The sequence below is a fragment of the Argiope bruennichi genome, chromosome 8, assembly GCF_947563725.1.
Source record: "Argiope bruennichi chromosome 8, qqArgBrue1.1, whole genome shotgun sequence".
NCBI lineage: Eukaryota > Metazoa > Arthropoda > Arachnida > Araneae > Araneidae > Argiope > Argiope bruennichi.
In genome coordinates this window covers 74091999-74106665 of record NC_079158.1, presented here as the reverse complement: position 1 = coordinate 74106665, position 14667 = coordinate 74091999, and the positions used below count along the sequence as shown (strand labels likewise).

Genomic DNA, 14667 nt, shown 5'->3' with positions numbered 1-14667 from the left:
CATCAGCTTTTTATTTATTTTCTATCTTTCAAGTTTATCAGTTATTCTCTTTGGAACTCAGGATGACAACATGAAAGTTTTGCGTCACAGAATCCAAAAACCAGTAGTATTCCAGTAGTAATTTATTATTAGCCTTTGGGTAAAAAAAAATCAAAAATCGAAATTCTGATTTGATGTCACTTGATGGTACTTTGAAATGACAATAGACTTTTATCTTACAATAATAATAATAATAAAAAGATGATGAAAATGGAAAAATAATATATATTATTTATAATTACACTCACCATAAACATGAAACTAAAATAAGTTATTATTTTATAAATTCAATTTTTCTTGATTTCATTATTTTATAAATCCAATTTTTCTTGATTTCGCCTTGAATATCACGCTATATGTTTTCCTTCCTCTTATGTTGCTATAAACTATAAAATCAATCAATAAATAAATAATGTTTTTTGCTATAAAAAATTATTTTCGGTACTTTCATTTCGTTACCACTTACTTACTTATGTTTTTTTGCTATTCATTTGCTATATATGCTATTCATTTCTCTTATAATAATCTAAAATAAGTGATTATTTTACAAATTCAATTTTCTTGCAGAATTTAATTTCGCCTTGAATATCACGCCTTATGTTTACTTTTCCTTTATGTTGATATAAGCTTAAAAAATCATTTTTGTTTCGTTACTACTTGTTAACTTATGTTTGTTGAATCTTCTATAAAATATCTTCTTTATCCAAAAGTAAGAACAAACGAACCAAAATAAGCATGCTATTCATTTCTCTTATAAAAATCTAAAATGAGTAATTATTTTACAAATCCAATTTTTCTTATCGAATTTTCTAAATTTCGCTTTGAATATCACGCTTTATGTGTATTTTCCCTTTTTCTTGGCATAAGCTTTAAAAAATTATTTCCGTTGCCACTTACTTGCTTATGTTAGTTGGATTTTCTATAAAATATCTTCTTTATCCCCCAAAAAAGAAAACGAACCAAGATAAATTTGGACAAAACGTGTTCAGAAATGACTGTGAGAAATGGGAAAGCCTCTTATCTTTACTTTAACTTTCATGTAAGGAATTGTATCTGCTGAAAACTGCTTTCTAAAAGAAATGTTTACCTTCTCTGAATGTAATCCTCACTTTTTCGCAAATGCTCTTTAAAGGAGTTTGTTCTGCCATTGGGTGAGGGGTTGGGGTGCGAGGTCTTCGAAGCCAGGAGCAGTGACACTGACTTGACAAGTACAATCTTCTTGTCAGATAAGTCTGGAGACGTTCATTAGGGACCATGCTCCTCACCGCCCCGGATTAGATGCGGGGCTTGTTCAGGTCAAGCTGGTCACCAGGGTTTCCGGGTGGCTTTGGCGATCGCCAATCTTCCATGGATGCATCGTGATAATTTTTAACACATCACATCGTTTGTCTCCACTAGTTTCTCTGTTGAGAAAGCAAAACCTCTTGAGAAGTTTTTAAATTAAATTCTGTTTCTTTTTCAATGTCCATGTTATCGTTTTAATTTTTCTTTCCTGATTTTTTTCCCACCTTGCATTTTCAAAAGTAAATGACAGATCCATTTTTTTTTTAACGAAGACTGTTTCTTTGTTCAGAAAATAAATCCATGCTATTAATTTAATGAATTATCAAATCACAAAATCTTTAAATATAGATACTGTTTTAGGCGAAATAGCGAGTCTTACTCCGGATAGCGTATCTGAACTAAATTACAAACTTGTCTTTTGGCTATGGCAGTTAATACATGGAATTTTATCATGACTATAATATTTTCACTATTTAAAATTACATATATAATGTCATATATATGTAATTATATATATATGACATTATATATGTATGATTATTATATGATGTCATGTCAGTATTGTATGATTATTATACATTATTTTATATATATGACATATATAAAAATGTTTCATCTGATTTTAAATTTTTTTTCTTTGTTTGTCCACATTTTTACAATTAAAAGGTATATACAGAAAAAACCGTTGGAACCATTCTTCTTAAATCAATATATGTTTGAAATATTGCGATTTTAAAGTATAAATACAATGTCTGCTTGTAATAAGTTTAAAATTCGCATTTGCATTTCTATTTTAATTTTTATTAGTTAAATATTGTCTTCCAAATTCTTATTATCAGCTTAATGGTACGAATATGAAACAATAATCTTTGGAAATAGATATTACAAACTGTCCAATATACTTCTTCTCAAAATAAACTGCGCAATAACAGTAACACTAATGTCTAACAAACTTTAATCCATGATTTATAAAATAAACAATTATTTAAATAAAATTTATTCTATTCAATATGAAACAATAATCGTTGGAAATAGATTTTACAGATTGTCAATGCACTTCATCTCAAAGTAAATTGAGTAATAAGAGTAACACTAATGTCTAACAAACTTTAATCCAAGATTGAACGAATAAACAATCATTCAATTAAAATTTCCTCTGTTCAAATTTATATCATTCTATTAAATGCAAGAAACTCAATTAAGTTTCATTTTCCTGATGATACTCATGTAACACTACATACTAACTTCCCTTATTTGCGTAGATCTTTTATGCGCCAGCTGGCATTTGAGGTCGTTTCATTCGACATGTCTCTTTAATTGAATTATGTAATGAAACGCTGCATTGAGGATATGCTGCGCCAGGCTCAAAATGTTTCGCTAATTAGCCAAATGTGATGTACTGCAAGGCCCAGCCAAGTGTCTCATTATCCATGGCAGTTGCTTGTTAACAACACGATCGACGTTGTCGGGAGGTATTGTTATGATGTAGCTTCAATCTGGATTTTGAATCACTGATGACTGCATTGTAAAATCTTTAGCAAATGGTAGATTTCAATTGAACTTAACTACTTAAACATTTTTGGCATGTTTCCAACTCAGTTCTGAAAGAAGAAGAAAATATTGATAAATGTTTCTGTCTTATGTTTAATTGTTTTTATTTTTAAATATATGGATAAAATATACAGATTTTTGAATATACAGATTTAGTTGTATTTAATGGTAATTAAAGTGAAATTTCGTCGTACCCGTCATAGTAATGTATAGTTTCTGAATGACACAGAATATCAAGTAAATTCTCTTTAAAATAGATTTGCTACTTAGTACATTTCAGTATTGTACATCAGTTACCAGAGAATACATCATTCTTAATATTCATATTTGATTATTTCTGATTTTGGCCATTTTCTTCCATATTATCCCTTGAGTTTTTCTTTACCATATCTTGAGTACTATTGTCTGTATGAATATTTCAAGCCCATTCTCACCAAAGTTTATTAAACAAGTCTATTCTAGTATTATTTATTGCTTATCAGTCTATCTCCTCTGCATTAAAATTGGTACTTTCTTGTTTTTGATAATAGTCATACAAATACACAGTTTATATTACATATCCTTTTTCTCTCTTTCTTTCTGAATATTAACATATTTTGATGAAAACTTTCGCCAAATCGGTGACTTGTGAGTAGAGAGTAAAATACTCGCCAAATTAGATTGTGCAACCCCTATTTTCTGCAGTACGCTCCGGCGTTTTGGCAATACATCACTTCGGACATCCTAGCTCGGTACTTTCTGTTTCTGGTGATTGCAAGCTTCTCCAACTGGAAAAATCCTCCCCACCCTCCTCTTTTTTCCTCCCTCCCCATCCTGCAGAGTTTTCTGACTTGCATCTTGTAATTAAGATTTCCTGAATTCGTTTCTTCGTCTTTTCGATTAGATTTCTTTCCGAAGAACATAAGTTTGAATCGAATTTGCAATTTTCCGTTCCATTATCCAAGTTTCGATATACGATTCCTTGTCGTCTGAGTGATTTTTATTTTTTCCTTGCTCAAGTGGCAGATGCTGAAGAATTAAGACTTGATGTCTTCACCGTTCGAATTTCAATTTGCGAGGGAAAAATTCTGTACTTACTCAGTCCTGTCTGTATTCTAATAAGTTGCAAAAATGATAGATCTTCAGTTCCAAAATAATATTTTTAATATGAATTTGAATTCTTTAATGGCTAGTAAAGTCCATTCCAGTTCCAAATAAAATATTTGAAAATATTTCTTTTTTTAAAGGAAAAACTGCTTTACGAGTCAATCTTTCTATAAAAGAATTTGAGGATTTTTAGATTATCAAGTATTTAGCGATCATCAAATATAAAACAAAAGAAAACCGCTTTAAAATGTATATTTTAATTCATCAAACTTTTTAAAATTTGCTTTCACATAAATAAGAATAATATATAGATATATATGGATCAACATAAAAATACTTCCAGATTAAAAATCACTGCATCCAAAATGAAGAGTTCATAATTTTCTGTAAAACTGTAAAAAAATGTAGTTGTATCAAAGCATCAGAGACATTGCTCTAATGGAAGATATCGAATAAGAATAAAAGTTGAATTTTCACTTTCCATCTGATTTCCAATTAAGAAAGTGTAAGAGATTTGTAATTTGGAATTATTACATGTTGATAAAACTTCAAAAGGATTATTTTGTTTTGTTTTTTAATATCACCAAGAATTAATAAATAAATCTCAAGCAATAGTTCATTTCTAGATTATAGCATCCTTACATTCGTGGACAAATTTTCTGTTTACTTAATGACTTTGTACACGATTTTAGTTATATATTATCATAATCTATAATGTTTATATATATAATTTTCTGCGGATTTGTTTTAAAATTACTGTTTTACAAATTTAAATTACAAGGAATTCTGAATTTCTAACTAGAATAAGAAAATATTAAAAAGTTTTTTTATCATTGAAATTTGTTATTGAGTTATAAAAATATCGGTAAAAACTCCAAGATATGATTGTAATCTACATAATTTTAAGCTCAGGTACTCCTGAAACAATAAAAAAAAATATTTAAAATATACTTTGCAATATAATTGGCAAAAATTAATATTTTATGAATATTCATTCCTTTACTACATGTCTCCTTACTCAGTACTTCTTATAAAGGCTTTAAAGATCGTATCTCCCCCCCCCCTCACCATACAAACACCATTGATATTTAAAAAAGTATCATTAATCTTGAATTTTTGAATTAACTTTATTCATTTTTAATCTCTGCTGAAATTTGGTTCATTATACTTCCCTCGTTTTTAATTAAGTGCAGGACACTGTAAAATTTGAGTATCTGTTTCAAGCCAAAAAATACGCTTTGATCATTCAGTCTTTTATTAACTTTTTCTAATGGAAAAATATATTCGAAGAAATGAAAAGAATCACGTAAAAGGGAGGGGGGAGGGATAACTTAGCTTTTTCGTGAGATAAGGTATTCGATCAAAACTTAAAACGAACCCTTTTCAGTGTTTTCTGATTTATTAGGGGTTATTCAAAAATTATGAGGCATTATTTAAAAATCAGTTTCCGTTTAGACAGTATTTACATATATTACATAAAAATGCATTTAAATGAAAAAGTACTCGCAATATAGATTTAATTTTAATGTCAACTCTTAAAAACGAAATGTTATATAATTGCTATTCTGGGTCGTTTTTTATTATTAAAACATTGTTATACGTTTTTATTAAAATGTTGAAACCATGAGATTTCATGTACTCTTTCGGTAATTTTAAACCTTTATGGGCTTTAATTGAAAATCATTTGATATTGTTTCTTTGTTCCTAAATTTTTCTTTTTAAATTGTTAAAAATTTCTTCCTTTTCATTAAATATTTAATTTGCATTTGAAATAATTTTGATAACAGTAAAACTAAAAATAGTTGTAGTTATAATGCTTTCAGAATTGGTATCGTTTCTGCTATGAAAATTGTGCTCTTCAGAAAGCTGGAAAATGCTGTTTTCTTTTTCTTCTTCATTATTGTAGAGAACCTGCATCCAACTTTATTGCTAATTTTGAATCCATCTGTATAATACTGACACCATTGTAAATTTTTTGAAATAAATGCATGTGTATTGAGATTAGTTCCCACAGTTTGAAGGATACAAAGGAAATCAAATATTTAAATTATATATAAAATTTGTTTATTATAAGATATTATATCCTTTAGTACTCTGTACTAAACCCTTGGGAGAAAACTTTGATATCTTTTAGGTATTTCGATTGTATTTATGCAACATATTTTGTAATTTTATTTAACTTATAACTCTAAAAGCTTAATTTATTAATCAGTGTAGGATTGGGAATTTAGCGAGCATTATTTCAATTGATTGATATTTTGATGAACTTTTTCCTTGGACAATTATTCTTAAACAGTATTATATCCCCTTTCCTTGACACATTTCTAAGATATAATATGTTGGAATAACTTTAAGTATATTTCTCTCTCTCTGTGTGTGTGTATGTGTTTTAATCAAGGCATTGCTAGCTCATAGCTTGTTAAAAAAAAAATCGTAGTTAACTATAATTTATTTGAAAAACATATATAAAATTTAATTCAAACAAAAAATTAATAGAAATTTTTTTAGGAAAACGACATTGAGTCATTATTTTCAAATAATTTGCCAATTTCATATTTTATAAACTATTTCATTAAAAAGCGATGATAAAAGAGGAAACACGTTTTAAACCACTTTCTGAACAATCCCCAACAAGCTTAAGTTTTTTCTCCCGTTTCTACCTTTCACCGAAATTAATCTAGGATAGACTTTTGACATTAAAACTCGGGATTAAATTTCATTTCACCAAGCGAGGCCCCATAATTAGCTATCTTTTGCTTTCGTACATTTGACAATTAAGACCGCTATGCCGGAGATTAGACTTTTACACCAGCATTGTCTTTTTTTTTTTCCCTTCTAATTTTCTTTTTTTAATCTTTTTCTTTAAATATTAAATGCTTTTTTTTTTCTTTGTTCTTATCATTTCCCGTCTTTATAAAGTTTTTTTTTTTTTTTTTTTTTTTTTTAAGTTTTTTAATACTTAAATAAATTCTTTTTTTTATATATTTGGATTTTGTTCTTCGACTTAATATCAGCAAGATTTTCTTTTTAAATGAATTTTAATCTTTCATTGATGGTTTAAAAGCTCAGTTCCGTATTTTCTGACTTTAATCCCTTAGATCCCAAATATTTATCGAGAAATAATTGCTCATTAATTACGTTCCAGTTGATAATTAATTGAAGCGAAAGTCAATTAAGTAACCATTGATTAGAAAGGAATCTTCGACATTAAGCATTACACGTCTTTCTCTTATTCCTAATATTTTTTTTAATGTATATAATTTATACCAGAATGTATTTTCAAATGAAAAAAAGAAATTAGCAATACGTCTATGCAAGATAAAAAAAGAAGTCACTTTGTGACTACCAATGTTTATGTATGTATTTTCGTAAGAATAAACAAAAAAAACTCAGTTAGCCATACAAAATTTTTGAAAAAACATGTAACAATATATAACTAGTTTATTTTTTTTTTTTTGCAATAATTTCACACAGTTTTAAAAAAATGTTCTGTATAAATGTTTTTTAAACAGGAAATTCATATCCATAAGTCTATTAAAACAGCATTTCTTCAACAAAAAAAAAAAAAAAAAAAAAAAAAAAAAAAAAAAAAATCAGGATGAATAATTGTCTATTAAAGTCGATAGCATTTTTAAAAAAAATAAATGATGAAAGTTTATTAGAAAATATTTTGAAATTATTAGCTTTGTTTTTCAAAGGACATTAGAAACTGCATTCTAGCTGTTATTTTGTAGTTATTGAATACAAAATATATGAGTTTATTAAAGTTTTTGTGTAATTGTAGTAATAATAATAAAGAAAATTGTCAAAAACTAATTATTGGTTATCGTTGGCCTACATAAACTTTCTTAGGCAACTCAGATAACGAGTCAATTTCGTTACTCTTTTATGCACATCTATCTAATAATTTATCATTTTTTTTAAACTTTTGATAAAGTAAAATCCATAATTGGATGATGACTTTGAATTGTAATTTATCTTAATTAATTATCCATTTAGCATCAAGCATAATTATCTTTTTTGCAATTCTTTGTTTTTTTGTTTGTATTGTATGTTTTGAAATGATTCTTGAGAAATTTCGAGAGTGCAAATTCCCTCTTATCTTTCTGCTAATCAGTTTTTTTCTTATTCAATTTCTTTTTAATATTATCATTTTCTATACATTCTGTATTAAATTAGCAAATATAAATAAAATCAGTTTCTATTCTCCCCCGCCAATTTCATAAATACTTACTTTCTTTAACAAGAATTGCTCGACATTATTTTTCAAGAATTTATTTTTGTACATGCCAACCATTTTTCTGCTCGAAATAACAATTCGTTGTAAAAAAAATTTATTTGATTATCATCATAATATTAATATAACAATAATTGTAGTATTTAAGTAATAAAATAAGACTCTGTGGAGATTTTAAAAATGGTCCAAGGACTTAATTACCATATACTTAGTTACAACAACGTAAGATTGGTGAGAATAATAACGTATGAATCTTAATCTGTGCATAAATCTTGGGTGAAAAATGAAATAATAAATTCATCTGCCTCTACAGCATGAAAATATCGTACAGTATTGTACAGTGCTGAGCAACATTTTCAATATTATGTGATATCGGTTAGTTAGTTATATAAACGTCCCGTTTTAAGCAACACTAGGGCTATTTTGGGACGGACTTCGTAATTTTGAACCGCGGTCAGATGACGAGGACGACACCTGAGCTGGCACCCCCCTCTCCACACCACGCCACACCAACGGGAGGACGTTTGGCCTTGACGGATTTAACGTGTAACAGACCCTCTTACAGACGGTTCGGAGAAATCGGGTCTCGAACCTGAAACCTTACAGCTCAAGAGCCGAGACCTTACCACCAGGCCACCGCGGCCCTATATCTGATATCCGAGAAAATCAAATAATATTAACTAATATGAAAACATGCAGCTTGCTTTTGTTTTGGGTCTACAAAAATACAATAGAGGAATAAAAGAGCATAGATGCCTGGGTTTCAATCACAGGTGCAAAATGGAAGTCTTTATTTTCCTCTATAACCCGAAACTCCGAAACTATTGTATAGAATTAGAAAATATTCCCAATATCGTATGATATTGGACAGTATCGTATATTATTAAATTATATGGAACAATATAAGGCAACAAGTTTTTGTTCTTGGATGTATGATGCGAAATATGACAAACGAAAACACATTTTCCAACGATTTTCACTTGCTCTTCCTATGCCGCGTTCTTATTTATTTTTAAGATTAAATTAAACATAAGATTCTCGCATTTCCGATCCTGAAATCATTATAAAAATATAATTTGTACATGAATTTAAGAAAAAATTTGCATATAGATAAGATAAATTTAAAAAACATACATTATATATAATTTCCGCTCAAAAATTAAGGCATTCCTTCAAACTCTTCAGCTTGAACAATAAATATTTGAATGATACTGATTTCCTGGTACAGAGAGCGAGAAAAACACTTTTTGAAATAACAGCAGATATAGAGTGGGTCCTTATTCAAACGTTTAAGCTGAAAAAAGAGGGAGTAAAGAAAATGGTAGTAAAAAAAGGGGGGGGATCGAAGATCCGAAGTAGGGATAAAAGTAATAAAAGGTTGTAATAGTCGCTTGAATTTTGAGAAGTGGCAGCACACAATAATACAGTTTCATTTGACGTAAAGGTCTTAGCGAGTCACCAGACACAACAAAACGGTTCAGCCAAACTTTTCTCGCGTTGGGGGTTTGGATTTTCTATTGAATCCGACCATTTGAAAAAGATCACTTGACACTGCAGAAATTGCAGGAAGGTAGGGAGGGGGATCCAGACCCTCTTTCTGATGTTCGTACGGTAAGGTTGTCAAATTGAATGATTTATCATTCATTTGGGGCGTTTTCTCCAGGTCGGTTGGAAATAGTTGTTCTCGCGATAACGGAGTATTAAAACAGATTGAAAGGTGCTTGTTTTGATGGACTTGTAACAGTCATCAATGGGCGTCAGTTTAAGGCTGTGATTGGCATGCAGTGAAGTGTGTCTAACCTCTTGTCTTCTATTACATTGTACTGATTCGTCGAAATCAAGGTGTACTTGTTAAATAGTCTGTCATCACGCTGCTTTCAGATTATTATTATTATTATCTTTACTTTTAGAAAATAAAAATAAAATTTTTATTGATTTTAATTGCATGTAAATTTCTGTAATGCCATCTTGACATCCATATGAATAAAGTAAGGTATTATGACATAATATTAACAAAAAAATACTATTATACCAAAAATACTGCTATAATTATTACTAATATCAATACTAATAATACTCTTATTAATAATAATTAATATTATAATTATAATATTAATTATTATATTAATAATTAATATTATAATTAATAATAGTAATAGTATTAATTAATAATAGTAATAGTAATAATTAATAATTACTATTATAAATGCTACTAAAATAATATTACTACACCAAATATACTATTGAAAATTAAATAAACTTTTTCTTTTGTCTTAAAAGGAAAAAAATGCAAAAAAAAAAAAAAAAAAAAAAAATCTCGTGTTAGTATTTTTAAAAAAACAGAAAATACCTGTCATATATATTCAAAGAAGCTTCGACCTCAGGGTATGAATCTTCGAAATACAATTTTCAAACTTGTTACTTGTTGTTAATAGTAAGTTTTAAAAAAATGTGTTTAAATTCTAATACAAAAAAAAAAAAAAAAAAAAAAAACTTGAGAATTGTAAAATAATTTGAATACCTGAAAATGACTTTTAAAAAATTTGAGAAGAGAAATTAAAATTGTCTTTTAAGATAATTTTAATCTCTCACTCTCTCTCTTTCTCTCTTAAGACAAGTAAGACAGAGATTAACCTTAAGACAATTTTAAGTAGGATATGCAGAGTATGTCCTACTTAATATATCAATTGTCTGTTTGAATTTTGCTTTTAAATTTCATTGAAAAATTAAATAAATCTTCTTTGGATGAATTTTGTAAAGATTCCTATGAATCAACTAAAATCATCACAAAATGCTCCATTCACATTCGCCATTGAAGATCATGTGACATTTCACCAACGCTCTTCACAACAGAGAACGATAGGATCAAAATCCAGTGTATAATCTTCCAAACGTATTTTGTCTTGGATCTTTTGAATTGGAGGAATAAATGGTTAAGCGATGGGAGGGGGGAGAGAGAAGGGATTACGGTTTTTGCTTTTAAAAAAGCCACAAGCAAATCCTTGTCGAAAATCCGACATTCAGCCCGTTTCTAATCCGGTTCAGGGGAGCCCGATTTCACACTGGACACAATGCTGGAACATAAACGTTTCATTGAAGTTCTTTTTGTCTGAAAATCGCAGAAGAGATTCGACCCACCCCCCTTCCTGGTCTCCTTCCATTTCAGCTCCCCTCTTTTTCTGATGCAAAATCGGGGGACTAGTGGCACGTGTATCTGATGCATAGATCCAAGATAGTTCTGTCCCTTCTCCACTTCTTTTTACCATCATGAAATTCATTGATAGGTTTCTATATATTTTTTTTTCCAAAAAATTATTTGTCAGAAAAAAGCAATTTTTTTTTCTCATGTATCATAGTTTATTTGCTTTTGATGCTTGTTTAGATAGTTAATTTTTATTGTTTGTAGCTGATATATGTCATCAAAAACTATGAAATAATTTATTTATTTGCTTTACGTATAAAAATAAAAAAATTAAATATTTAAACCTCTAATGAATTTGATTTTTCATAATTTACTACATATAATGGCTAATTTATATTTTGCAAATACTAAAAGCAAATATTATTTAATTTATTTTTTTATGCATATGTGTGAAATTTCGTTAACTAATTTCAAAATTTGTGGAATTAAATGCTTTGATTTAATAAAAATGATGAAAAAGAATTGATTACGGAAAACTGTATTAGCGAATACTTGATTCTCGATAAGAACAAAACGTTTAGAAAAATATATCTCACCAGAATTGCATGTTCGAAATAGAAATAAACTTTTTTACTTCAGATTAAACATGTTAAAATATAATTTAATATAACATAATAAACATAACTTAAAACAATGTTTGTTATAAGTTATGTTGTTGTATAAGTTAACAGTGCTTTTTTTTTTTTTTTTACCAGTGAAACCAATGGAATTTATCAATAAAAATTTATTACCATCTAAATACAATTTTATAATCAAACTTATTCAAGCTCAATTGCTATTGTATACATATTCCTTGTTAATAAAATAATTTTTTTAAAAAATTATATTATTCTTTTAATATCCAAGCTGCAGTTTTAACCGACGTCGTTACTAAACGATATTTTTGAAAACCTTCAGGCTTCTGAGAATCTGAAGAAAGGCCTCCAAACATGCGCCAAACCGGATGTAAGCATACGAGGGACTCTATGGGGGGGGGGATACAATTCTTTGGATCTACTTGCCCTATTTCAAACTCCTGAATACTTATACTTCGAAAAATATGAGATACCCTCCCATATTCCGCGTTTGCCAGTGACTCTTTATTCGCCCCTCTTGTATGCGTGAAAGCTGTTCACTTTTCAGCCACCCCAGTGCGAATCCCTATTATTATATTTCTGGGTATGAAACCTTCTTTCCCTTTATATATATATTTAAAAAAATAGTATTATATTTTTTTGCACATTTTCCATTACTTTAACCTCATTTCATCTGTTTACAAGTAATGTTTCATTGGTAACATTTATTTTAATGAGCAGATTTCGAGCAATATTTTATATCGTGAAAGTTTTGGATAAGTTTAAAGTAAAAGATCACCGAGTGTCATGAATTTATAATATAATAAATGGTATTCGATATTTCTTTCATTTTGTTGCGTATAAATTTTAAATGTATATTGAATAAAAATTTAAGTTGAATAGTTTAACATGAAAAATATATAAACGAGATATAAAATACTTATTTTCCTTTTTTTATGATCTCAAAGAAGGGTTAAAAAGTACCTTAATAAGTTTATGGAAAATTTGAATATCACTAGTTTTGTTAAATATAAATAAGCTATGGCGAAGGATTTTTTTAAAATATTTATTTATTGAAACACATTAACCATATCAGTTTTGTTATAGAAAAGCTTTCTGGATAGAAATAATAGTTAATTTCAAAAAAATTAAAATTATTCTTCATTGTATAGTCATTTTTTTCATTCAGAGCAGATTATTATTGTTATTAATATTAATTTCAAAAACGAAAGAAATACTTGTACTAGGCAAGAAATTAAAATATATCATTTGTAATGAACGGGTGGTAAAAGATCATAGGCATTATTTTAGAAAATACACATTTTCTGCTGTTACTAGAAACGTTTTTTGGGTGGTAACTTTTACCGAATTTATTACTGAAAATACGATGAAATTCATGCCCTCCGGCGGTATTATGTTTATTCGAAATTTAATGGACTAAATGAATTTCCTTTTATGTTCCGATGGATAATTGCTTGTTTTGACTCCATCAAAAAATACTACAAATCCAATAATTGATGCTCTGCGTCACCTAAAGGCATTATACAGTCGTTACGTTAATCGCCAGCCACGTCCCAAAACGACTGAAATGTGGTAATCTTCCTCAAGAGCTCTTCTGTCTTTTGGCAGATTGGCCTCTTGCTTCACCTCCCTCTGATCGACCCCTGAACACCTCTTCGTCCTCCCTTTTGACTGCCCCCCCACCGTGCTCTCCTCACTTTTACTTCCCGTCTCTTCACTTTTTTTTTTCTGTATTTTTCATGCCCCGGGTGTATTCGTGGAACGCTGGAGCTTTCATGGCCTTGTTGATTTCGCTAGTCTATCTTCCACAGATTTTCCCAGCTGCATCCAGAAGCGAAAACTCGGAAATCTGTGTGTACTAACCTTGTTCTGAATGGGATTTTGAAACTGTTTTCAAAACGCTCTCATCCACTATTCACTTATTTACCTATAGGTTTTATTCGTGTGGGAATCGAAGTGAAACAGGAAAAACGTCAAATGGTTGAGGCACTTTTGATGGAAGTTCAAATTTTCCTCTCAGTTTGTGTAAAAAAAAAAAAAAAAAAAAAAAAAAAAGGCGTTACCAAGGATTACACAAGAATGGAAAGATTAATAAAAACTGTACTGTTTTTTTTTTTTTTTTCTTTCCTTGAATTCTGATATATATTTCAAAAAATTATCATTTTTACATTTAAATATAATAATCATAATTTTCATATGCTTCATTAAAGTAAATGATGAATCTTGATCATGAATTTCAATAGGGCAACAAATATATTAGTATTGTTAAAATTATTTTTTATATTTATTTTTTATTTTTATTATATATTTTTATTTATTGTTATTGATTTATAATAATAATAAAAGGTATCATTTTTACATTTAAATAATCATCGGAATTTTCGCATGCTTCAGTTAAAGTAAATGATAAATCTTGATCATGAATTTCAATAGGGCAACAAATATTTTCGAAATTACCAAAATGCGTGTAATATTTACTTATAATTTATTAATTTATAATTATTATGAGTTATTATTTATAATTATTCTTATATATCATTTTTATATATTTTTTTATTTTTATTATATATTTATATTTATCATTATTAATTATAATTTATTAATTTATATTTATCATTATTAATTATAATTTATTAATTTATATTTATCATTATTAATTGTAATTTATTAATTTATATTTATTATTATTGATT

General features: G+C 28.3%; 1 protein-coding gene across 2 annotated transcripts in view; it reads left to right on the top strand.

The window, feature by feature from the left end:
- LOC129980908 (homeobox protein Meis2-like) overlaps positions 1-14667 on the top strand; it is a 309336-nt gene that overhangs the window by 102164 nt on the left and 192505 nt on the right. The window lies entirely within an intron of this gene.